This window comes from Aulonocara stuartgranti (genome assembly GCF_965226115.1).
Source record: "Aulonocara stuartgranti genome assembly, chromosome: 2".
NCBI classification, from domain to species: domain Eukaryota; kingdom Metazoa; phylum Chordata; class Actinopteri; order Cichliformes; family Cichlidae; genus Aulonocara; species Aulonocara stuartgranti.
The window spans coordinates 15774384-15802261 of record NC_138940.1 but is presented as its reverse complement, the minus strand read 5'-3'; the positions used below and the strand labels follow the sequence as shown (position 1 = coordinate 15802261).

General features: G+C 40.9%; 1 protein-coding gene and 1 long non-coding RNA gene across 3 annotated transcripts in view; one reads left to right on the top strand and one right to left on the bottom strand.

Moving 5' to 3' along the window:
• The window catches only part of LOC309717327 (uncharacterized protein), a 101189-nt gene that overhangs the window by 2769 nt on the left and 70542 nt on the right, over nt 1-27878 (top strand). The gene's annotated exons all lie outside the window — the stretch shown is intronic.
• On the bottom strand, nt 55-27878 carry LOC309717586. Of its 2 annotated transcripts, XR_014279744.1 has the most exons (4): nt 27726-27878; nt 27076-27127; nt 745-878; nt 55-587 (listed from the first exon to the last, which is right to left on the bottom strand). It is a non-coding gene; the product is annotated as an uncharacterized lncRNA (long non-coding RNA). The 2 variants fall into 2 exon arrangements; XR_014279745.1 differs by lacking the exons at nt 55-587; nt 745-878 and adding an exon at nt 25970-26394.

Here is a 27878-nt window from a genome sequence, read left to right as displayed (position 1 = left end):
CTATATCGGATTCATATTGGTATCGGCAGATATCCAAATTTATGATATCGGTATCGGACATAAAAAAGTGGTATCGTGTCATCTCTAGTAAATAATTTGCATTTACTGAATATGTACTGACTGAGTACCACTGTTCAAAAGTTGGATAAAGAAGCAAACTAATTTTTGCCTCTTTTTTTTTTATTATTAAAACCACCTTATAGAACAATCACATCAGTTACAATGTAGAATCCATGTCATTTATAGTTTACAAATGACAAAATGTTTACACAAAATCATGAGTGTTTACATTATATCACCCACTACTAACATTACTTTATTTACTGTATATTTTGAAAAAATACAGCAATTTTAACAGCACAAGACTTAAGAATATTTAACAGGAGCAGGTTTCATTTTTCCCAGGTTTTATTATCACACTGTTCACCAAAACGCAGCAAACCTTCACCATCTTATCCAGGAGGGTTACCTCTTCACCCTCACATGGAAGAAGTAATCTGATTGGCATGGTGGTATGTTTGAAGCAGGTCCCTTGTGTAGCGCTGGAACCCAGTCACGATGTTTCATCCATTTCATCGGCTGGTTTACTGCAATAATGCCAAATAATTAGCAAGTCTATAAATAGAAGGTAGTTCTGTAAAATCACTCAGTAGGATGTTTGTTCTAATTTGCTATGAGCTCAGAGCGCACAGAAAATAAAACTAATAGGCTATAAATAGTGATATGAACATATTTAGAACTTACCGGAATGAAAATGTCTGGAGCACCAACAGATATCTGGAGATTGAAGAGAACTGCACGTCAGCTCGTCTCACAGCTGCTATCCAGGCTAGACACCTTCGTTTGGTAACATCCGATACACGAGCTGCCTCATGTTGCTTCCAGGTTGGGAAAGAATGAAAAGATAAACCATTTTCAAGCTTATTCTCTTGCCGGTCGTGTGATTGAACATTGCAGCCGACCACACAGCAAATACGAACCATGGCTGTTGTGTGTGCCTTCGCTCCCTTTTCACTTGTGCTAGACCCCCAAAATGGCAGATCAGGCCAAAATCCTTTCCATGCCCACCCCCGTGACATCACGCTCCAAAGCCCTATACCAAAATCAGAATAACTAGAACAGAGGAAAATAATCATAATAAACACAAAACGTTGACATGAAGACAACATGTAGTATTTAAGTGACCAAGTTGTACTGGGACAAAAGTTATTGAATAGTGTTGAAATAAAATGACAAAATTGTGAAGGATTAAAATATTCCAAGAGCTCAATTTACTTCATCTAAACATGTTTCAATTGCGTTTTCTGAACACAAAATGTAAAGTTTTATTGAATATGAATAAGTTGTGTTGATTTAACTCATTTGTTTAAGTTTCTGCCAAAGCAAGACATTTGTGAGCAACCAATGTCTACTATTGAATCAAGTAGATCCAACATCGCCTTTTTTTCAGTGTGCAGGGCTTAAATCAAAGTGTCTTCAATTTGAACTACAGAAATGTTTCAACTTGCTGTAGACTTGCTGTGTTTTACTTTGGATTGTGGTTTAAGATGGCTGACCTCTTTGTTGCAGTCACTGCTGACCTTTTCAGAGAACTTCCAATTAAAGCCCTTAATAAAACCACAAGGGTCTAAATGAAGGTGTGTGGACAGCCTCACCACCACTATTTTAATCTGAAGGTAAGAAGTCTTCTGTTCTTAGTCTCCAACAGTACTTACATTTGCTTGTCCTGAACCTGCTTGTCATTATTTCTCAGAACTGTTAAGTCAATGTATATTTGTACAATTACATAAGTTTTGTTTGTTTTATCTGACTACTGAAACATATTCCATTTATAGTTATATAATACTGGACATAATGTGTAGACTCTCAGCTTTCATTCACCTGCTTGCTGCTACTACTGCACATTCACCCAGTGTATATACTATATGTAGATATATATAATGTTCTTCCTCTACACCCCCCCAATTTTTGCACATGTCGAGGAGCGTGTCAGGCTACATTTCACTGTGTGTTATACTTGTATAACTATGCATGTGACAAATAAAGAACCTTGAACCTTGAACCTTTATCCACATTCAAATTGGATGAAGGATTTCTGAGTTTCAGCTTCTTTTTGAAGGGACCAAAAGTAATTGGACTCAAAAGCTGTTTCATGCGCAGGTGTTGGGCAATTTCTTCATGAAGTCATTGTCAATTAAGCAGATAAAAGGCCTGGAGTTGATTAGATGTGGGGTGCTTGTATTTGAAAGATTTTGCTGTGAACAGACAACATGCAGTAAAAGGAGCTTTCCAGGTGAATCAAACCATCCTTAAGCTGCGAAAACAGAAAAACCCACCCGAGGAATTGCTTCAGTATTAGGATTTGCAAAATCAAAAGTTTGGTACATCCTGAGAAAGAAAGCAGTGACCAGTAACCCATCAATGAAAAGATACCTGAACGTCAACGAAACACAACAGTGGTGGATGATTACAGAATTATTTCCATGGTGAAGTGAAGCCCCTTCACAACAGCCAACCAAGTGAACAATACTCTTCAGGAGGTAGGCATATCAGTATCCATGTCTACCACACAAAGAAAACTGCATGAAAGTGAATACAAAGGGTTCACTGCAAGGTACAAGCAACTCATAAGCCTCAAGAATAGAAAGGCTAGATTGCTTACTGAAAAACTTCTAAAAACACAAAACACATTCATTGGACTGATGAAACCAAGATCAACCCCTACCAGGATGATGGCAAGAAACAAGTATGGACAAGGCGTGGAACAGCTCATGATCCAAACCATACCACATCATCTGTAAAAGGTGGCAGAGGCAGTATTGGCTTGGGTGTGCATGTCTCCCAGCAGCACTGGGACACTACTGTTTTGATGTGACACAGGACAGAAGCAGGAATTTGAGGTGTTCAGAGATATACTGTCTGCTCAAATCCAGCCTAATGCCTAACCCAGGAGTTCATTAAAGCAATGAAGTGGAGCCAAGTCAGTCACCTGATCTTAACCCAGTTGAGTATGCACTTCATTTGTTGAAGACTAAACTTCGGACAGAAAGGCCACAAACAAACAGCATCTGAAAGCTGCTGCAGTAAAGGCCTGGCAGAGAATTAAAAAGGAGAAAACCCAACATCTGCTGGCAATGACAGCCTTAGATCTTGAACTCATGGGCATCATCAAAGAGTTTTCAACAAAGTATTAGAAATGAACATTTTATTTTCAGTTATTTAATTTGTCCAATTGCTTTTGAGACACTGAAATGAAGGGACTGTGTTAAAAATGTTCCTCACATTTTTATGCAATCTTTTTGTTCGACCCATTGAATTAAAGCTAAAAGTCAAGATTTTAACTGCACCTGCCTGGGCACTGTTCACAGTGCTTACTTCTTGAACCAAGCCTCACTTAAAAGTCGCCTTGAGGCGACTTTTGTTGTGATTTGGCGCTATATAAATAAAATTGAATTGAATTGAATTGAATTAACTCCTCGCTCAAGCTGCTCCTCAGATCATTGCATTCACCACTCCATGAGGCCTGTTACCACTGATTTTCAGTCCAGTTCCTATGAAGTTTGGTATATCTCAGTCTTTTCTGCCTGTTTACTTTTCCTATGAATGGTTTCTTGGCAGCCACACTTCCACTGAGACCTTTTGTGATGAGGCTTGATAGAAAAGTGGCCGGATTAACTGAAGGGCCGGCATACCCCTTTGGCGCCATCTGCAAGGCCGGAGCTGAACAACACCCTGATAACGACTGTGTTTAGTCTGTTCCTTCCCATTCCATGCAAGGCCACCTGGGTTGGCTGGAAGACTGTTTACTTAGCCTGGCAGGGCAAAGGACACTGTCTCAGCTGAACTATGGACACGCACACACATACATATACTGATACTGATAAGCACTCACTGACGCATCACCCTCCCTACCCTGGATCCAACGCCACCTCCAACGCTTACCTCCCCTCTGATGTGGACATCGGGTCAGTTGGAGCCGCAGTCGAAAGATTGCAGCGGTCCCAGATCAGATGTACACAATGGAACTCTTTCCCATGTTGCTTGTCTTTGTTTATTGTGCTATGGTGTGTTGATATCTGTGCATTCCTGTATTATCCTTTTGTGTCACACATTTCGATGTTTTTTCAGAATCAGAATCAGAATACTTTATTGATCCCTCGGGGAAATTATTTTTTGTTACAGTGCTCCATTATAAACCAACATTAAGACAAGACAGACAATATGCTAACTAAGAATAGTACAATATATACATATATATATACATACATACATAAGTCACTCATAAATAAATAGCTGGAAAAGAAACATGTGTCGTTTTTCCTCACTACCTAGCCTGACCTGTCTCCCCAATGTGATGTTTGTGTATTGTATGTACGGTCGGCAAGGTCTGTCATCTCGGTTGTGGGCAAAAGACCTGCAACTGATAAATAAAGGCTTTCTCATCTCATCTCATCTCTCGGGTCCTGGGTCTAGATTTTTTTTTCTATTGCTTCATGACATGAAGTAGATATTGTCGATATTTTTAAGTCCACCTCTGTGGCTTAAGTCAAATTGTTGAATACCAACAAATATGTCCATCCATTCAGTCATTCATTAGCTTATTCATAGCTTAAGCAATGTGTCCTAACATTTTATGATGCTTATGGTTATCATCAATCTTTCAAACCTATTCTGACTTTAAAAGAGCCTTTTCAAAAGTACGATATAATGTGCAATAGGGTAATCAGGCAGGAACTGAACACTTTCTAACTTGGCTTAGAATCCCCATACATTTAAGATTTCAGATAACAATAATGACTAACATAATCATCCAAGTTATATTTACATTGAAATGACAATGTGGAAGAATATATATATTGAACGTAATGTAGCTGAAATTGTGATAAAGAACTTTTTTATAGCTATATTGTATTTTTTACCAATGAATAAAGTCAGGAAAGTCACCATACAGAAGAAGAAATAGAAAAATCAGTTAACTTGGTCTACATTTCAAATATTTTATAATAATTTCTCAAATGAAACTAATGACAACAGCAATATAATAATAATTTGATAATTAAAATAGTAAAAAAAAAAGTTATTTAAAGATATGCGAAGGAGTATCTGTGCATTAAAAACAGAATGAATGTGTGCACCTGTCTGATGTGTGCCTGTAAGAATCTGTCTCTCTCTCTTTGTTGTGTTCCTAATCTTCTGAGTCAGAGCCAAAGACCATGGCTCAGGAGGGAATGTTGAACCTTCAATCCATGTATCTTGATGTTAAACTTAAAATTTAACACTATGATTGTGTCAAATATTTGTACCAGGTTAAAACCATTTGAACCAAAAAACCCTTTCACACTATCTTCCATGTGCAAACTTGCTGCATTGCTCTTGTTGAAGTAGCTACTAATCCTAACTGAAAACTATTCATTTGGTTAGTGGTGTTGACTCTGGTAACCAGGAATCATCAGCAGGCTCTCACTTTGCTACAATTAGATGTTTGAGTGTGTTCACTACTGAGCACACAGTGGAGAGTTTGAAGAGGTGAACGTGCAGAGCAGACTTCTGTCTCTGGGGTGAAAGGAGCAGCCTCCTCACCTCAGAGCAGGTGCCCAGAGGTGAGAGCAGAAAGAAAGGAAAAACAAACAATTATCTGTGGTTTGGTGACCTGAAGTGGGAGGTGGTACACTTAGTGTCAAGTAAGAGATGCAGAAAATATTGTTTAGCTCTCAGAGGTTTACTTTACAACACACTACGCTTTTTGTGTCTTACATCATATCCAGGTCCAAATCCTCTTTCACTTCTCAAAAGGAAAGAAACTTTAAGGCACCATGAGAGAATAAAATCAGCCCAGATAATCCAAATTATTTAAGCATGAATTAATTAATCAGTGTTAAAGTCAGGCATGTAAATGACAACGTATGAGATTTAGCATAGTTAGAGGTTAGTAGTTTGTTAGCTATAGTTCATATATAAAGATATTTAACCATGTTCTGACTGGAATGGTTATTAAAAAAAATATAGCACTGCTACAGTTTTGTGTTTAAACAAAGACAAAAATAAATACCAGCAAGGTTTTAAATACTTGTAAGGTTTTAAAAATTGAGCTTGAAGATGTGCTACACATAAAGAAATGTGCTGTTCTTTGGCTTCCTGTGTCTCTCTAGCTTTTTCTTAGCACTCTTTATGTCTAATACAATATTCAGGAGACTAAAAGCAGTAGGTCCTTTTCAGGACTCACAAGGTCATGGTGGCAAAAATGGAAACTGGAAACAGGGTTGCTATGTTTTTACTTAACTTAATTCTACGCCAGTAAATCAAGATGTCAAACTTAATCTGACCAATGAAAGTTAAGAATCTGATATTTTAACACTTTTCTTTCAACGACCCCTAACCAAGTACACTCCTGCTGCTGGCTTTGGGGGGAAGATGAATGAAAATGATTCTCAGTCAAAGTAAGAGTCACCCTGAGGTCAAGAAAGGCAGACGAAAATTGAGAAAGAAGCACAATGACAGCAAGGGAGGAGGGAGAGGGAAGACACTGAGAGACAGAGACTGTGATATAAACAAAGAGGTGGAGAGAGAGAGAGGGAGAGGTTTAAAGGATGAACAGATTGCTTTTAGGTGTGTGTGAGAGCCCAAGTGTTGTGCACTCATCTATCAGCCAGCGAGAATTTACAGCGAGTCAAGTCAAGGAGATCACATGCTCGACGCCACCTACAGATAATTAATAATAATAGCAATAGCATGGATAAACAGAAAGCATATGACTGCAATGTCTCTTTATTATCAACCCCTCAAAAAAAGTTATCATTGAATTTTAGAACTTTCCTGACAAAGACCATAAGGAAGGGGTCGCATCTCACCTGGTTTTGGCATTGATTTAACATTCACAACCAGCCCAAGCGCTTTTAATATACCAATGTGAAAAGTCTCCTCAGGTCCTTTTGGCTTTTAGCTCTACAAGACAAAGGCAATCTCAGGTGAGGCAGCTTTTAGCACTTGCACTCCAAGCTGTTAAACCAGACTGCCTGGGGATGTGTGGATTTGAAAATGTCACAGTTATTAAATGTACGCCTAAAACCAACCTCCACTTGGCATTTACGTTTGTATGTTTCAAGAGTATAAGAACTTTATGAATCTGTACAATAAGTGATTAACAAGGTGTTTTCTCTAAGAACAAAGACTGTGTGAAAACCTTTCAGGGAAGCTGTCAGTTTGCCTTCATGATCTGACAGTGCTCAACTGAAGAAATATAAATCTCTCAAAAGGTTACTGTGTTTCAAAGTGCCCACTTATCAGTCACTAATCAATATTTTTTATTCTTGTAGGAATCATATTCACATGGGACAACTTTTGCAATACCATAATACATTTAAGGGAAATTTAAATGCTCGCCAGAATTTTTACACAAATCAACAGCCCTCATATGAGAGTAAAGGGAGCTGGAACTACAAGGCTAAAAAAATCAAGTCAACAAGGATGTCTGGGATTAAATAACGATTCTTATTAAAGAATTAGACATTTCTCAAACAGACAAAGAGATGAACCATCAGTAGAGACCACTCACAAAAAGCATTGTATTACACATTTCTTGGGACATATTACTTAATTATTTTATGAAATGATAAATCCATTTTACCTGCAATACTCATTGGCAACTCTAAAACAGAAGCTCTGCTGTGCAAAAGCAGCTTGACTGATCACCAGCCTGAACACAGGAACTGCCTGTGGTGCTACACAAGAGCAAAACAATGCAGTGCTGTAACAGAAGTGATCAGAGGGTGCCCCAAATTCCTAGCTGAACTGTCACTGCTGTGATTGATGAAGTCACTCTGACCTTATGCTGCCTTCTCAAAGCTCCGCTTCCCCCCCTAGCTGTGGGCAACTTCCCCTCTGCCTTTTGCTGTCTCTTAGCTACTCTCTTTGACTCCCTTCTCTCTTCCTCTGGCTGTGGGGAGACATTTTTCTTTGGTGTCACTTCAGTTTTCTCTCTTGCTCCAGCTAGGGGTGTTGCCACTCCCTCAACTCATCTAATCTCCTCTCTCATATGGGTAGAGGGTGACAACTCCTCTCTCATGTGATGGCATTGCATATCTTTGTGCTAATTCATCATGCCTCCGACAATCCTTCCACATACACTGTCAACACTGAGTCACCAGAGATCATGACCCACAGGATCAAAGAGCACAGAACACAGGATTGCCACCAGGATACATACAAGCCCTACTCTAAAAAAGTTGGGACATTGTGCAAAATGTAAATAACTGCAACAGATTCAGACCAGAAAATGCATATAGGGTGCTATGAAGCAGAAAATGCAATGTAAGAAAAGTAAAGAACACCAAGAACAAAGTTTATAAGATTGACCTAGTTGCAGATAAGCAGATGTGGAATAGCAAGAAGGTAAATGATAAAGTACTTCCTTTACTTACAGACAGGTGACAGAAATGATGGTTTGTTCAAAACACCGATGAAAGCACACAAACTCTTTCACATTTACCACTAACACAGATGATGACTCATAAATCGAGACTGAGAAGCTTTTTCTTTTTGTAGAGCCACTTAACATTAATGAGGTCATTGTCATGTTCTGTTAATCTTCAGTGAGAACAGATTTTCCATCTCTTCAAGTGTCATGTTAAAGCCTTGTCACTCAAAGTCAACAAGAGCACTGCAGTCAGCATATCCGTCAGCTTAGTAAAGTCACTTTTATGTGCATTTGCTCAGGGCCATTAACAGACACTAGTGGTGAGTTTGAATGCTTAAACCCATTTACAGGAAATTATGAATGCATTGGAGTCAGCTATTATTCAGCGCATACCACAGGTTGTAGATGTACACTCCAGGCAGTCTTTCAGTTTATGCAGAAAAAGTTACTAGGACTTCTAACTTTCTTTAGATAGGTGGTTCATCACAGTGCTTTTTGCCAAGTTTTAGGATAAATGCTTTGTAAACTGTCACAAAAATGGTGGTGTACAAACAACAGAATACATTTAGACTAACTTTTAGAATTCAAACATACTGATTGCTAAGCTGATAGTTTAGCAAGCTGACAGATTGATAGTCAACTGCTTCATCTGAAGATGGTCAATTCTGCCCCCAAAAGAACAACATTGGAGCAACCATAAAAGAAAAAGGAGTCAAAAAACTTTGGCCACGTCTGGGGGCCAGCTCATGGAGCCCAGAGACCACCGTCATCTATTCACACTACCTGCACTTGGGTCTGTAGAGGTACGGTATGTATTTTTGTGTGTTTTGTTGCGGTCAAACAGAACTTGGCAGTCCACACCTGGTTGCCAAAACTGGTTTCCATGATCCACCAAAGTGATTCAAGTTTTCTAGTCCTACCTTCTCAAATATGAAACATGTTGGTGACTATATACAAAAATACAATAGGAAAGCAGGAAACTAGCAAATACAAATATTTAAAAACAGAGACAGACAACAAGGAGTCCTGGAAAACAAGCACCTGAAATGGGTTATTGTCATATCGTAGAGAGATTTAGTTACATTTCGATAGAGCTTTGCTGGCTGCTGCCCTGTTTCCCATACTTAAAGCTAAGCAAGGCTAGCTGAATGCTAGGTACATATGTATATGCCAGGGACAATCTTCACATCTAATTAAGAAAGCCCACAATGTAAAACCGTATCTTTAAATGATTTGGAAGAAATCTAAAGAACTTTCAAGCTTCAGCGTTTTGTCATAGTACTGTTTCTGAATATGTGACACTGTGTGCTCAGTCTGACATCATACTCTCAAGAGTGCTAGTTTTCAATCATTTCAGATATGACTGGTAATTAATCATCTCTTTATTTGATATATTAGAGTCACAGCTGAAAGAATTATACTCTTTTAGCCTGTATTTAACTAAAGATGGCCTTTCTCTGTGTGATATCTATTTCTTTCTTTCACCCTCTCCCATTATGTCTCTAACTCTGGCACCAGATGAGAACAATGTCCTTTCTTGCTCTCTGCTGGGAGATTAACAAAAGCATTTAAGGCATATTTCATGACTGCAATCAGGCATTGGCTCTTCCCCTTCCACTCTTTGATTTTCTCCACTATCTTTTTGCTCAGAAAATTGAAACTAAATTATGGCCAGTGTTAGAGGATCCAGCCTCTTGGTGTCATTTCAGACTTTCCTCCAGTGGCTTTGTCATCACAGTGGGGTAAGCTGTTATTAACCCAAACGATGTGGATTATAATTTAGTAAACTGATTTGAATGACAAGAGACAATGAAAGTTGTCATTTAATACATAACGGTTTCAGATAGAGAACATATACTGAGTGCGCCATTCTGAAAGTGTGATGGCAATGTGGAGAGACTTTAATTAAACCCATCATAATAGCGCAGTTTCAGCCCAAATTTGAGCTCTGCTTTGGTTCACTGCTTACCATTTCCAAATGCCTTAACTTTGAAAAGGTGAACTTGAAGTAAAAGATGATGTGAGACATTGTTCTTTGGTTCCTGCACTCGGTAAAATAAAACCGTTTTACTGACGAAACTGGATCAGTTTGTTGGCCCAATAGCTTTTTGGTTGGGTTTTTGCCTTCAAAATGACTCATATGAGCCATATGAGTGTCTCATAATTAGTTTTTATGAAGTTTGTCCACAGCGCAGAATCCACATTAAAACCAAATTTCAAGTTGTTTATATTTTTTATTATTGATGGGGTTTTATTTTTCTTGACTTGTTTTTTGATCTGTGCGACCTCATTTAAAAAAAGCCCTTGAAATGCTTCTGCCAATGGTCAAAACAAAAAAAGGAAAATGAAAATTTGACATTTATACCAAAGTTTGATTGGATAGTTTGAGGAGATTTCACAGATTCACAACATCTATGTTTCACAGTCATCCAAATTTCAATTCACACACAAAGTTTTCATTGTTTGCTTTTATCAGAACACCAAAATTCACAATGTCATGCAAAAATAAAGACTTGTGAAAATGTTCCTTTGGAGTTCAGTGAAAAATTTACTTCAAGATCAACATAAACTTCAAGATTCAGAGTCATATAAACACATTTACAAATAGGCCTTGTGATAATAACACTATGTCTGTGAAGGTTCACAGTCATCCAGGTCATCATAGTCTAAGGAGTCTTGATGCATTCTCAATCATCCAGGTAAGTAAATCTCCAAAAGTTGATTCTGTTCATCAGGACTGAACATGCTACATCCAGATTAACAGAATCAACTTTTGGAGAATAGTCTAAGGAGCTCGGAAAGAAAAGCGTCTGGACTTCCTTAAGTTTCCTTGAAGAAGTTTCCCCTCTCATCCAAGAAACTTCTTCAGTTCTAAGAGCAAATGGTGGAGAGTCCCAAATTTTTAAGCCCTATGGGAGTGTCCCCAAGAAGGTCATGGACCCCCTATTGATCCTAATCACACAAGCCAAGGTGTGAAAACTGGTGTAGGTCACCATCAGCCAAGGTTTTGGGTGAACCCATTGTGACACCTATCCCCACCCTATCATGTGATTTCCTGAGGTCAGATGGCCAAGGATGTGAGTGGGCGTTAAAGCATCTGGGAAGGGATCTCAAAACTGGATTATAGATGGCAGACAGTTGGTGTCGTAAACCACCGCCTCTGTTCAAAGATGGTCATTCACAGTGGACTTCTTTCACTCCTCTTTGCAAACCTGTGTGCAGACAATATGCTAATACTGAGTGACAATAAAAAAACAGTATATGCTGACTCAACCTAGGAGCCAGGGCCTGATCTTCAACAGGCCTAAGACAACGATGAGTAGTCAGGCTGGTAGAATTGTAGCTTCCATTGTTACCCCCACCTATTTCTATAGAAGAATCTCTGTGACTCTGTGAAGTGCTCTTTAGGCTTGTTTTTAACTTTGCTGTTGGTTTTATGTTAATACTTAAAAAGTCAAAGAAAGCTCTTGTGTGTCCTCATTAGAATAGGAGCGGCAACTGTAGCACAAGGAAACAAGGAAAACAAAATATGAGGTTATATTTTCCTCCAAACATTCTGCATCTTACCACATGGTTCAAATTTGGGTTTAGAAAATGGGATGAAACTCATTCTTGGTGTCAGTGTTATGAGGTCTTTAAATGTTTACACCCAGTGAAATGCTATAATCTTGAATGTTGATTATAAGTCATACTGTGTGACAGACTTTAACAAATTTGGGCACATCAAAGCATCTGCAGTCTGGGAGGTGACAGAATGTATTCACAACATTGATGACAGAATTGAAGGGTTTTTTAGCTTTACATTAGTCATTTCACGCTTCACAGGTTTATAAAATTAATAGATCTACGGATGATTAAGTTATGTCAACAAGAAAAAAAGATGATAGGACATAAGAAAAATATAACAGCATAAAAATGGCCAATCAAGAGGTCGAAAAGATATCTCAGATGTCCAGAGGTATTTGTTCCAGTTGTCAGACTCTGAGCAGGCAGCAGTGTTGCTACCGTTACCACTGGGGCCTTAAGCTTTGTTGGATGCTGTGTCTTCCTTTTTGATCTGGTGGATAAAGCCTTTGCTCTTTGTGTCTCTGTTTCGCTGTCCCCAGCTGTGCAGCATGTAGTCAGGTAGTTTTGCAACACAAGAGCCTTTGAAATGTAAATCACAGCTGTGTATGCGTGGATTTGTGTGCATTTAGGTAAGAGAAAGAATTTTAAAAGCTTTGGGTGAAAATGTAGCTGGTGTACCAACAGAGCCAGACTAGAAGTAAAATCCACAGGGGCTCCCTTTCTTGGGAGCCTCCGGTCTTTTGTATAATTTCAATAAACATGTTTAATATTCATTCAGCACCATTATACTTGATCCTATTTATCCTCAAAACATGGGGATGTTGCTGTTATTGTGTTGTATTTTACTTTCAGCAAAGGGGCGGTGCCTTGCCCTGCTTGCCCAAGCAGTGCTAAACTTGGCTAAACAATGTGAATTTTTCCCAAGCTGCTACTATTATGCATTCTCAGTGAAGGTTAACTGGGATATAAGAAGGTGTTTTCCCCATATGACAGGTTTTTCTTTGATCTTTAGCATTATATTATTTATCCAGTTGTGTATCTGGATAATTTCGTGGCAGAAGCTTTGTAAAACTGTTTTATAGCTGTGTTGTGCTTCAAAAAGCCTCAACAAAGTGGGATGTACAGTATGCATTCCCCAGTCTAATTAATCACATTCTTCAACTGGAGACAAGGAGCTTTTATGCTTATTTCCAACTCCATTTCTTAATTTATGAACTAAACATCAAAAAATTATAAAAAGATATGAAAATTAAATCAAAGATCTAAATGTGAATAAAGATATTTTTTGTTGAAAATAACTAAATGACTGAACTACAGTGAGCATGTAGTGATCACTGGTTGTGGGGGAAACATGAGTATTCCCTGACTGGTGAGTGGTTGTTGTAGGTAGCTGGCGGCTGCTGTGAAATCATTTCCTAAAGCCCCAGTTACGCAGGCATAGTAACTGGTCCCTGACCACCTGCTGGCACTGGTAAAACATTTGAAATGAACTGTACCAATGAGCCTGTACAGGGAGTGCAGAATTATTAGGCAAATGAGTATTTTGTCCACATAATCCTCTTCATGCATGTTGTCTTACTCCAAGCTGTATAGGCTCGAAAGCCTACTACCAATTAAGCATATTAGGTGATGTGCAACTCTGTAATGAGAAGGGGTGTGGTCTAATGACATCAACACCCTATATCAGGTGTGCATAATTATTAGGCAACGTCCTTTCCTTTGGCAAAATGGGTCAAAAGAAGGACTTGACAGGCTCAGAAAAGTCAAAAATAGTGAGATATCTTGCAGAGGGATGCAGCAGTCTCAAAATTGCAAAGCTTCTGAAGCGTGATCATCGAACAATCAAGCGTTTCATTCAAAATAGTCAACAGGGTCGCAAGAAGTGTGTGGAAAAACCAAGGCGCAAAATAACTGCCCATGAACTGAGAAAAGTCAAGCGTGCAGCTGCCAAGATGCCACTTGCCACCAGTTTGGCCATATTTCAGAGCTGCAACATCACTGGAGTGCCCAAAAGCACAAGGTGTGCAATACTCAGAGACATGGCCAAGGTAAGAAAGGCTGAAAGACGACCACCACTGAACAAGACACACAAGCTGAAACGTCAAGACTGGGCCAAGAAATATCTCAAGACTGATTCTTCTAAGGTTTTATGGACTGATGAAATGAGAGTGAGTCTTGATGGGCCAGATGGATGGGCCCGTGGCTGGATTGGTAAAGGGCAGAGAGCTCCAGTCCGACTCAGACGCCAGCAAGGTGGAGGTGGAGTACTGGTTTGGGCTGGTATCATCAAAGATGAGCTTGTGGGGCCTTTTCGGGTTGAGGATGGAGTCAAGCTCAACTCCCAGTCCTACTGCCAGTTTCTGGAAGACACCTTCTTCAAGCAGTGGTACAGGAAGAAGTCTGCATCCTTCAAGAAAAACATGATTTTCATGCAGGACAATGCTCCATCACACACGTCCAAGTACTCCACAGCGTGGCTGGCAAGAAAGGGTATAAAAGAAGAAAAACTAATGACGTGGCCTCCTTGTTCACCTGATCTGAACCCCATTGAGAACCTGTGGTCCATCATCAAATGTGAGATTTACAAGGAGGGAAAACAGTAAATGGTAAATGGCCTGTATTTATATAGCGCTTTACTAGTCCCTAAGGACCCCAAAGCGCTTTACATATCCAGTCACCCACCCATTCACACACTGGTGATGGCAAGCTACATTGTAGCCACAGCCACCCTGGGGCGCACTGACAGAGGCGAGGCTGCCGGACACTGGCGCCACCGGGCCCTCTGACCACCACCAGTAGGCAACGGGTGAAGTGTCTTGCCCAAGGACACAACGACCGAGACTGTCCAAGCCGGGGCTCGAACCGGCAACCTTCCGATTACAAGGCGAACTCCCAACTCTTAAGCCACGATCCCAACTCTTAAGCCAGTACACCTCTCTGAACAGTGTCTGGGAGGCTGTGGTTGCTGCTGCACGCAATGTTGATGGTGAACAGATCCAAACACTGACAGCATCCATGGATGGCAGGCTTTTGAGTGTCCTTGCAAAGAAAGGTGGCTATATTGGTCGCTGATTTGTTTTTTTTTTTTGTTTTTGAATGTCAGAAATGTATATTTGTGAATGTGGAGATGTTATATTGGTTTCACTGGTAAAAATAAATAATTGAAATGGGTATATATTTGTTTTTTGTTAAGTTGCCTAATAATTATGCACAGTAATAGTCACCTGCACACACAGATATCCCCCTAAAATAGCTAAAACTAAAAACAAACTAAAAACTACTTCCAAAAACATTCAGCTTTGATATTAATGAGTTTTTTGGGTTCATTGAGAACATGGTTGTTGTTAAATAATAAAATTATTCCTCAAAAATACAACTTGCCTAATAATTCTGCACTCCCTGTATAGTTCAAATACAGGGTCCTTGTATATATACTTCTTTCTCCCCCTTTTTTTTTCTTTTTTAAGCAACCAATTGAGCATTTAGAGCAGCTTAAAGCCTGGCTTTTTTTTTTTTTTTTTTTGGACACTTAAACTTGTTTAATACGAGCATCCATAGTTGTAACAGTACATAAAATCACACAAATATTCAGTGTTGGGAAGGTTACTTTTAAAATGTATTCCACTACAGATTACAGAATACATGCCCCAAAATGTATTTTGTAAAGTATTCCTTTACGTTACTCAATGAGAGTAACGTATTCTGAATACTATGGATTACTTAATATATTAAGTGTACAGTTGAGTCTTAACAGCTTACTTACAACTGGGGTCGTACTTTTCCACTCTCCTTTTTCTCCCTCCTCATGCTCACATAATGGGTACGGCAGTCCATTCTCGCTGCAGCACGGACTACACTGCCCATGAGGCTACATTCTTTAGGGCTATGCCTGTAGCATTCTGTCTATTGCCTTCATATTAAATCATTTTTAAAAATGCAATAGGCAAGGCAAGGCAAGTTTATTTGTATAGCACAATTCAACAACAAGGTGATTCAAAGTGCTTAACAGAGACATTAAAAAACAAAAACAAATAAAAAGCATGATTTAAAATTGATTAAAAAAACAGTAGGTAAGATCAGAACAGTAGATAAAATCAGTAGTTAAAATGTAAGTTTTGAAATTTAAGCTTAAAAGTGTGGATTGGGGGGGGCGTGGTTAGCAAGCAATGGCGTAAGACGTTTCTTGGAAGAGCTCCGCACTAGCCTATAATTTTTTACTCATATCCATCTGTTTTTTGACATCTTTCTGTTGATTCCTGACGTTTGTATATATTTTATAACAATGACGAAACCTAAAGCTTCAAAAGCCCGTGAAAAGACTGAGAAAATCGGAGAAGATGAAGGTGAGCCAGCGAGTGTGGCTAACGAGCACGTGCTAGCTGCGGAGCCAAGTGCAATTAGCCCCGTGACTTCCCAAGTAGCTAACCCGACGTCAGCCGACATAATGAGTGCAATTGCTAGATTGGAGACTTCGGTTGATAGCAAATCATCTGCTATTTCAGCCACGATGAACGCTGTGGAGGCCACTCTTTCCACAGTAACTGGGAGGATACATGATATTGAGGAAGCTGTAAATGGGCATGACGAGAGGATTGCCGTTTTAGAGGCGCTCTGCGACTCGCTCCAGAAAGGACACGATTTACGTCTCAAAAAATTGGATGACCTCGAGTCACGGTCAAGACGACAGAACATCAGGATCCTTGGAGTTGCGAAGGGGACAGAGAAAGGAAACCCACTGGACTTTGCTTCTGAGCTTATTCCTAAGCTCCTGGGGAGTGAGAACTTCACGGGCAGGGTCGTGGTGGATAGAGCCAGCTGACGGGGACCGGCCTCGTCCTTTAATTGTAAAGCTGCACTACTATCAAACCCGCTAGCATATCCTGATGCTGGCAGCACAAAAAGCTCTGCTGCAGTATGACAGGGCGAAAGTTTTCATCTTTCCGGATCTGACCACGGAGGTGCTGGCACAGCGCAAGAAGTTTGAAGAAATCCGCAAACGGTGCAGGGCGGCCAATCTACGCTACGCTTTATTCATCCGGCTCGATTTCGGGTGATGCTGGACGGGGTCACACAGATTTTTGATAAGCCGGAGGCAGCTAAAAGATTCCTGGACCAGAAACTGGCCGTGGTTACAAATGAGTAGGGCTTTTTAACACAACGGTTTACTTTCTCGGGTATATGTTTTTTCTGCATAAGTCTTATTTTTGCTGTTCTTATGGGCGTGTTGATGTGGGCTCATACAGCTTAGGTCAGTATTATTGCTATTATTACTTCCTGTCACGGTCCTGATTTTTTGTATTATTGTACTTGTGTGTGATTTATTCTATGGCTTCTAGTTTTGATCCCTTGCCCTTCATGTCTCTCTGTGTCCCCTCTGTTCTGTGTAATTGTGTCTTTGCATGTTTGAGTTTCTTGTTTTTTGTCACTCTGCATTGTGCATTATGTTCTCATGGTTGGTCTTTTGTTACTCCCTCTAGTCTAGTTTCTTGTGTTCCAAGCTTAGTATTTCCCTCTGTGTATTTTTGGTTCTTAGACCTCTGCCTTACGGTTTATGTCTCTGTGTTTCTTAGTTGCGGTCTCCACTGTGTCAAGTTCGCATCTCTGTGTGATACTTCCTGTTTTACTTTGATGGTCCGTGTCTTATGTGAATGCGTCCTGCTTTGCTTGTCTCGTCAGTCCTGATTTCTCCCAGCTGTGCCCTCCTTCTGTGTCTCATTCCCCTCGTTACTTCCCAGTGTATTTAAACCCTGTGTTTCTCTGAGTCAGTATTGCGTTGTCCCTCATGCTGTGTGTTTCTACCTGTAGCTCCCTGTGTGTTTTCTTAGAGTCTTCCCAGTTTAGATTTTGTAGAGTTTTTGTGTTCAGCAATAAAAGCTGCCATTTTGAGTTCAGTCCTGTCTCCAGTGAGTTTGCGTTTGGGTCCAATTCCTGCCGGCACACAGCCGAAACATGACAGAACGACGCGACCATTACATGGACCCAGCAAACCGCTCTCAGCTGCGTGAGCGTCAGGATGCTGCCTTTGCCGAGCTAGAGGAGGAGCTCTGCTTGAGGCCGTGGCGCACTCCTGACTACGGGCGGATTTTCCGAGGAACTCGGAAAATCCGCCCGTAGTCAGGAGTGCGCCACGGCCTCAAGCAGAGCTCAGGAGTGCGCCACGGCCTGAGGTGAGGCCAGCGAGTACACAGCCTACCTCTGCACCCGTACCTACTCCTCGGGTAGGAGCGGCTCGTGTCTCGCAGATGCCTGCACCAGTTTCTGTGTCCACTGTAAGCTCAAGGGTGTCTGTCCAGCCATATTCTTCATGTTCAGAAGGCTCAGAGGACTTAGTTCAGCCACTGTCACAACTGCCATCACCACAACAGCCACTTCAACATGTATTGCAGTCTTTTGTTCAGTCATTAGCCCAGTTCTTAGCTCAGGCATCAGCTTCCCCATCAGTTCAGTCTCCCATGCAGTCATCTACTTCACCACCATTAGTAGCTCAGCTCCCCGTTTGTCCAGTAGCTCAGCTCCCCGTGTGTCCAGTAGCTCAGCTTGCACCTGAACCATTGGCCCAGTCCCCGGTAGCAGTACAGTCTTCTGGTCAGCTTAACATTCAGCCAGGGGTCCCAATACCCTCTGGCTCTACATCAGCCCCTGCTGGAAGCTCAGATGAGTCCATCCAGCACTCCGCGGCTTCCGCGCCGCCACCCGCCTCATCCGCTGGGGGTTCTGGCGAGCCCGTCCAGCCTCCTGTTTCCGCTGGAGGGTCCGAGGGGCCCGTCCAGCCTCCTGTCTCCGCTGGAGGGTCCGAGGGGCCCGTCCAGCCACCAGCTGCTCTGCCAACAGCCTCATCCACGTTTGCAGCAGTATCATCCATGCCGCTGCCAGCTGGGGCCTCCGTGTCTCCGTCCTCGCCAGCTGCGGCCTCCGTGTCTCTACCCACTCCGTCGCCTGGTCCAGCTTCCGCTTCGGCTGCCTCATCCTCATCTGGTCCAGCCTCATCCGAGTCTTCACCCTCACCCTCGTCTGGTCCAGCCTCATCCGAGTCTTCACCCTCGTCTGCAGCATCGGCTGCTAAGCTGCCGCCTGGTCCTGCCTCGCCTGGTCCTGCCTCGCCTGGTCCTGCCTCGCCTGGTCCTGCCTCGCCTGGTCCTGTGCCCACCAAGCCTCGGCCAGTACGCCTGATGCTCTAGAGTCGCCGCCGTCTTCCACGCGGCCGGCATCCAGATCTGTCCTGCCGCCGCTGCCTTCCACGCGGCCGGCCCCCTGAACAGCTCCATCGTCTCCTTTGCCGCCGCCATTGCCTTCCACGCGGTCGGCCCCCTGAACTGTTTCCCCGCCGCCGTTGCCGTCCGCATGGTCGGCCCCTTGAGCTGCACTGTGTTTGGGCTGTTTTCTTGGGCTTCGGTGTTTGCTGTGCTCTGCTTTTGTTTTCTGTGGTTAAAGGTAACTATACTGCCGTACTACAGGCAAAGAAGGCAAGAAGTAGCACTAACAGGTCTGTAAAAAACTATTTTTTTTACAGGAGACGCATGCTAAGCGCAAAGTTCAATCTGTGCTCCGTGCTAATTGGTTGGGTCAGGCATACAGTGATAATTTTGGAGCTAAAGCAAGAGGGGTTGCAATTTTGTTCAGGAAGAATATTCCTTTTTGTCAAAGCACAGTTACTGTGGATCCAGGGGAAGGTACCTAATTCTTACAGGTCTCTTGAACTCCTTACCCATCACTTTTGTAAACGTATACGGTCCTAACTTTGATTGCCCTGAGTTTTTTTTCAAAAGACTTTTAAGCTGTTGCCAAATGTGATAAATTCTAATATTATAATAGCTGGGGATATGAATCTGGTACTGGACACCCGTTTGGATAGAAGTGCATCGGCTCATACCCAACAGTCTAAATCCAGTCATGTTGTGAAGAGTGCGTTGAAAAACATGAACATGGTGGATACTTGGAGACTACCCCACAGGCAGGGCTTACTCCTTTTTCTCTTCCGTTCATGGGTCGTACTCCCGTATTGAATATATCCTTCTGGACTCTAAACTTATTCCAATTATGAGGGATGTTACCTACCATCCTATTTTAATTTCTGACCATAGCCCTGTGTCCATTGATCTGGATTTTGCAGATTTAGCTAACTTACGGAGAAGAAACTGGCGCTTTGATCCAACTCTGCTTAAAGATGAGACCTTTCATAAGAAATTAGAGAAGCACATTTTAGATTTTATTAATGATAATGATAAAGGTGATGTTGACGATGCAATTCTCTGGGAGAGTATGAAGGCGGTAATTCGAGGCCACATTATTTCGTTCTCTTCAGCTAAACGTAAATCCCAGGAAATGGCTTTGAAGGATCTTGAGTCAAATATACAGCAGCTAGAACAAACTTATCAGTCCTCTCCCAAAATAGAATTACTGGGCAAAATTACTAAATTGAAGTGTGAGTATAATTCTCTGCTCAGCAAACAAGTTTGCCTTCAAATCACTAAGTGTAAGCAAACATTTTTTGAATTGGGTGATAAGCCTCATAGGTCACTTGCAAGATTGCTTAGAAAAACACAAGCATCACAAAAAATACTATCACTCAATAACAAGCATGGGCGGACCACTAGAAACCCCCAAGAAATAAACAAGTGTTTTGAAGATTTTTATCGTAATCTTTATAGCTCTAAGAGTTCTGCGAGTCAGTCATTAATTGAGGAAAGTGTAATCTCCCAAAATTAGATGATGAGGCAGAAACAGATTTGGAGGCGGACTTCAAATTAGATGAGATTAAGACAGCTATTCAACAGATGTCAAATAATAAGGCCCCTAGGCCAGATGGTTTTGGAGCAGAGTTTTATAAAGCTTACTCCTCATTACTAGCCCCCCTGATTTTGCGTATGTTTAACTATTCAAAATGGTCTGGCTCTTTGCCAAGTTCATTGAATCATGGTGTAATTTCATTGATTCTTAAAAAAGATCGCGATCCTATGTCTGTCTCTTCCTTGGTCTCCTTTCTGTTGAGACCAAGATATTAACAAAAGTTTTATCAAACCGCCTTAAAGATCATATTGCTAAACTTATACATCCAGATCAAACAGGGTTTATCCCTAACCGCTACATTTATTTTAATTTGCATAGATTATTTAATCTCATATATAGTCCTGCTAGGTGTTCAGATGATTCTGTGGTAATAGCTTTGGATGCTGAAAAAGCTTTTGATCAGGTCGAGTGGCCGTATATGTTTACTGTATTATCCAAATTTGGATTTGGTGATTCTTTTATCAATTGGATTAGAATTTTGTACAAAGGACCTATGGCCTCGGTAAGGACTAATAATGATGTATCAAACCCTTTTCGATTGCACAGGGGCACGCGACAGGGAGATCCCATTTCTCCTTTTATTTTTGCCCTGGCCCTAGAACCTTTAGCAGCTCGTATACAGCTAAGTTCTGATATACTACCGATTATACATCAGGGTATTCCTCATAAGTTCTCTGCTTATGCTGATGACGTAGTTTTATTCATATCAAAACCTAAGACCTCGATCAGTCCACTATTGCAGCTTATTAACGAATTTGGCTCTCTCTCAGGGTATAAGATAAATTGGACGAAAAGTGAACTTGGCCTATCTGCATAATACTCCATTTAGAATAGCGCTGGATAAGTTTGAATGTCTTGGTATCACAGTCACATGTAAGGTGTCACAACTTTTATAGCACAATTGGGATAGAAAGGTTAATCAATTGGAGAAGAATATTGAGTTTTGGATCACATTGCCAATTTCCATGGTGGAGCGGATTAATGCCATCAAAATGGTAGTTTTGCCCAGATTTTTGTACATCTTTCAGTCAATCCCAGTGTGCATTCCCCAGTCATATTTTAAAAAGCTGGAATCTATTGTATCCTCCTTTGTGTGGTCGGGTAAGGTTCCTAGAATTTCTAAAAAACATCTTGTTAAACATAAGACTTGTGGTGGCCTTGGACTCCCAAATTTTAGATTATATTATATGGCTTCACACTTAAATACTTTTTCATTTTGGCGAAGGTGTACTCCAGGTGCTGATTTGGAAGGACAACCTTCATGGTTGATGATGGAACACCTGTCTTGTAGACAGACTTGTCTTCCAGCCCTGCTTAATAGCCCGATAAGAGTGAAGAATACACTTTAAGGCAGAAATCCTGTGATTCAAAATTCAATTAAGGTCTGGAACCAACTATTGGGCACAGTAAAGGCTCCTAAAATGTATTTGGATGCTCCAATATGTAACAATCATGCCTTCAGGCCTGGGCTGGAGGACATCACGTTTGTGACATGTCAGGGAAGAGGGATTTGTTCTCTCAAAGATATGTACATTGACGGACATTTTCCATCTTTTCAGCAATTGAGGGTGAACTTTAATCTTCCTAATTCACATTTTTTCAGATTTTTACAGTTAAGACATTTAATCAAAGCATCTATTCCACAATACAATTTTGATTCCTCGAAACCCCCACTTGCTCTTAACACTGTACATTACACATTTACATGATATACATATTTACTAGGGGTGCAACGATACACAAAATTCACGGTTCGGTTCGATACTTTGGTGTCACGGTTCGATATTTTTTCGATACATAAAAATGTTCATGCATTTTTAATTTGTCATTTATTAAAATTATAAATATATATTTTAACTCAAAAGTACAGTTTTTAAATTTAACCCTAACCCTTGTGCGTGTTTTTTATTTTGACAGCGAATGCGCACCTGCGGACCACTTATGTGCAGCCCTGGTTATTTAGCTCGTCATATTGCAGCCACAGAAATTCTTTTGTCCATGAAACCATAAAGCTGCACTTTCTTTTTGCCTTATAGTCCGATTTGTCATAACTTCTCCGTTTTGTGGTAAGCTTTTCTTTGGCTGTCACTTCCTCACCCTGACCTGTCTTATTTGGCTCAGCAGAACTAAAATATATATCTGTCTGTGAAGGTCATCGTAGTCAAATATATATCCTGCTGCTTTTACACACGCACTCACATAAGCTCAGCGATTCTCTGCGCGATCAACCTCTCACATGTTTAAGCTTGCTGCGGGAGATTTCACTTGTCATGTTTGCATAGTAAGCTACCAATTAATAAGACGATGTCAGAGGAATTGGTGCACAAATTATCATCACTCACAGATCAGTGCTGTCATTGCAAAGTGAAAGCAAAAAAACAAGCGCAAATTCAAACGCGATTTCAATATGTCACATATTGACAGTGGCTCACCGATGCCAATGACATAATTACCCAGCTACATTTCTGAAAGAATGCAAAAGCATTGACATATATTTTTCCTTCCTACAATAGCCCGACGGGCAGGGCAGAGATAGATTTTGGTAGCCCGACTGAAAAGATCGCTAGCCCCGGGACGTCGGGCTAGCGATATTGCGAGCCCTGTATCTGATTGAGGAATCACTCATCTTTGGAAAAGAGAGTTTATTACAGAGAAATGTCTCTTTCCAAAATAAAAGCTATACTATCCGCTTCTTCTGGGCTATATTCTCAGCAGCATATTAAACATATAAGGAGAATCATGTGCTAACAGCTGTCTAAATGACTCGGCTAAAGTTAGTAGCATGCTTGCTTGTTTTTTTTCTGCTTCCACTTCTCTTTGCACTAGGATGATGTCGGCGTAAATGTGCAGTCATATTCGTTGTGTTCCCACTAGTGCTTTCAGGTTAATCTCGTTGAAATGACCTTAACGCCACAACACGGCAAATCTCCGTTAACGAGCTACCGCCGATCGCCCCGTGCATGGGGCTAGACGGCCAACACGTTAACGAGCTAACTGCACTAACACACTAGTTCCCACCCATGTAATTGAGCATTGCATGGCACATCCAACATACTGTTTTACTTTAGTGCATGACTCGCTTACCTTCAGGGTCATACGTCACATGAAAACCAAAATAATTCCAAACGCCAGATCTGAATGAGGGTGGGGGAGGTCCATGTTGCAAGGAGAGCTTAACTTGTCTCGCTAGCTTGCCCTGCGCTCTTCCTTCTGACGATGCTGTCTGTGTTGAGCGCTCAGTGAATCTGCGTTCGACTACTCCGCCTAGGCTGCACTGTCGAGCCTAGGCGGAGTAGTCGAACGCAGATTCACTGAGCGCTCAACACAGACAGCATCGTCAGAAGGAAAGTTGATAAAATAAATTACAAATGTTGTATTGTTCGATACATATGCGTACCGAACCGAAAGCACTGTATCGAACGGTTCAATATGGATACGAATATCGTTGCACCCCTAATATTTACGTGATATTCACATATTAACATTTATGTTCCAAACAAAATATGCGTAAATTTATCTATTTTCACTTTACTTACAGACTTAGTCATGATGTCTACTACCATGTCTTCTGTTGCACAATATTTAACTTGTACTTCCTTCTCAGTTATAGCAGACCTAATAAAATGATACTTGACATCGATGTGTTTACATCTTTGACGGTTTATAGGATTTTTGGACAATGCAATTGCACCCTGATTGTCTGCAAGAATGGTAAGTGGTGAATATTGCCTTTTAATGTCCATGCCATTAAGTAGCTGTGAGAGGTATAAGCTTTCTTGTACTGTGGCGGCCATCGCCATGTACTCTGCCTCGCACGTTGACAAAGCTACTGTAGCTTGCTTCCTGGTTTTCCAGCAGATCACTGGCCCATTTTTGGATAGTACAAAACAATAACCCGTTGTACTTCTCCTGTCACTCAAATCTGTGGCCCAATCTGCATCGCTGTATGCTATAAGATTTAGGTTTCCTTCTGTCCTTTTATAGCACAGCTCTTTGTTTAGTGTCCCCTTAAGGTAACGTAATACATGTTTTGCTGCTGTCCAATGATGCTCTTTTGGCTCAGACAGGGATTGTGACAGTTTGATCACTATCCAACTCAAATCTGGTCTTGTACATGTCATTAGGTAAATTGTGGCGAGCTCAGACAAGGAGGAGACAGAGGTGTTGTTTGGTCTTGCTTCCCCAAATTGCCACGGAGCACAGCCGTTTATTTTCCAACAGAAACACACCGCTGCTAACCCAACTGCTCGGCATAGCTTAGCACAGGGGTCGGCAACCTGCGGCTCTTTAGTCCTTATACTGCGGCTCCGCGTGGTTTGGGAAAATAAATGACAAGTATTTAGCTGAAGTGTATTTTTGGTGTTAGTTCTTTTTAAACTTGTAGTTCTAAATTGGAAGATTATTGTGATTTTGAAATATAAAAATCAAATTATATTTTATTATTTTTTGTTGCTCAAAATAAGCGTCACACTCGTGGAAGCCGGTATGCTCGCCGAAATGCCGTGCATTTACCGAGACTTTCAACCCCAGATAGGCCAATTATGGATCTTCGGATCCACATTATGTCAGCAGCTCCACCGTGAACTATGTTAAAAACAAACACCGCTCACGCCCCACAGATTTCCCCTTGTGGGACTAATAAAGGTATATCAAATGACAGCTTACAGTCCTGCGTAAAGATGAAAGTGACTTCACTGTGCGCAGAGGTTCAGGAGCAGAAGTTCCATTGTAAACATATCACGGCAGACCCGACGATGTTTCCATGAACATGCATCTCGGCATCTTTTTATTGCCCACTTTTCACACACGGTTGCTGTACGCATACAGCCGGCTGTAGCTTTTCAGCTCAAAGCCCAACAACACAACAGCAGAGAGAGCACAGACTTCAAGGCGGCGAGGCGTGATTGCAGGTGCCGCTCAGGTGCGTGCGACTCCCATGCAGCGGCACTGGAGACCACACCCCGCCACACACATTTACCAGGTAAAATAAATATAAGTAAATAAATATTTATGCAGAATTTTGCAAATATTTATTTTTTTAGTAAATAGCCTGTATTAGCGCTTTACTAGTACCTACGGACTCCAAAGCGCTTTACACATTCAGTCATCCAGTCATTCACACACTGGTGATGGCAAGCTACACTGTAAAAAAAAAAACTTGTAGATTTACAGTAAAACGCTGGCAGCTGTGGTTGCCAGAAATCTACCGTAAAATTACGGGTGAAACATTTTCTTCTTTAACGGTAAGAAGGTATTGTTATTGTTGATTTTATGGTTAAAAATAGTGCTAGGGTCAATATTTTACCGTAGAAGAAAATGTTTTAACTTGAAGAAAAAATAACGTTTTTCCCTAGAATTAACATGAAAATAACATATAAAATAAAGTTTGTGCCAGAAAACAACATTTTTTCCCTGTAAAATTAACTATCAAAAAATAATAAAATACAATTTTATTCTGTAACAGTTTTTAGACTAGAGTGCTTTTAAGTGTTCTACTCTGTAAGCTTAATACACAAACCATGATTTTATTCAAATTACTAAATGTAATTTAGAAATGCAGAACCAAGTGGGTTCACTACTTCAAATGCATCCTGGTATAGAACCAGCTTGAGGCAATGCGGATTTTCCTGAAAAAATTTGTTTGACACAAACACTTTACCATCACAACAGTCCCTGAGAACATCTGGTCTTGAAACATTATTAGGATTCACTGATATGAGACCTTGCCAAAAACTTGATTCCAGCATAACCCTTCAAAATATTTAGCAGAGGAACATAATAGGCAAATCTCTCCATCCTGTTCTCGTCCCTGCCCAAAAACACTTTTCTGGGTTCAACATACTTGAACACATCTTTAAAGCACTGAACTCTTGAATAAGCAGTTCTCAGGGGCCCTGTGTGACATGCTGAGAACAAGTCCGATTGTTTTACTGTGTCACAGATTTTTATGTCTTCATCTGAAACTGACATATCTTTTAGAAGTGACCTTAGTCTGATCAATGTATACATCTGTCCCAATTCATGTATATTTTGTATTTCTTCAACAATGGTTTGAATGGTAGATGCTGGCAGAAGATGCTGTCCCTGTAGTTTAATGTAAAACATACATACATTTCTGAGATACAGGTCACTGAAATTAGACCCATCCATACCAGGGTCTTCTATATCTGATACACTGGCACCTTCCTGTATGGTGGCACTTGTAGATGGACTCTGAGTATCTTTGTTTAAACCACAAATCTCATTTTCCTAACGTTTGTGTTTTCTAGACATATGAGAGGTAAATGTAGATTTTACAGAGAACTCACTTTGGCATCCTCTCACTGGACAAGTTACATGCCGTCCCTCTTCTATGTGTTCCTGTAAGTGAGCAATCAAAGCTTTAGTTCCTTCACATTGGCATTCACAAAGTGAGACAGTGCAATTCAAACCCATTAAGGTAGCATTCTGAGAAACAGTTGCGGTACCAGTGTGGTGGCGGTAGAAGTGAGACTTTAAAGCAGCATATCCAGAAAACACCTGCTTACAACTGACTTCAACACATTTAAAAATACACCGGGGGTCATTACGATGCAGTCTGCAATGCAAAACATAAGCTTTCACGGACTGAACCGATTCTCCACATATGCTGCAAAAATACATAATCAATATGACACAGCTGCGAGGCTAGCTATGTTAAAGCTTCAGCCGGATGTCAAACAAGGCGGGAAAATCCAGGCCGCATTTAGACAAAGCATTCAAATATAGCTATACTAATTAGACGGTTTCCATTAATACACCCGTCTCCAAAACACGTCTCAAAACGCGCACTGCTGGTTTTGCAAGGCTCTTTTCAGCCTGATGTAGCTAACGCTAATGCTAGAAACGAGCTAAAGCTAACGTAAATTTATCATTTGCGCCTTCACTGCCTGCAACACAATGCTGTCGATAAATAAACCAAGTAGGATTATTTTCTTACCGTAGTAACTGAAGACGAGCTGTGGTAGACGTTAAATTAAAAAAAATGAGAAACAAGTCCACGAAAATGAAGATAGCGTGCTGCCGTAGTCCAAAGCAAAACTTGTGTGGAGATGTACAGACGTTATCTGCGGTGGAGCCTGATGCAGTGCGC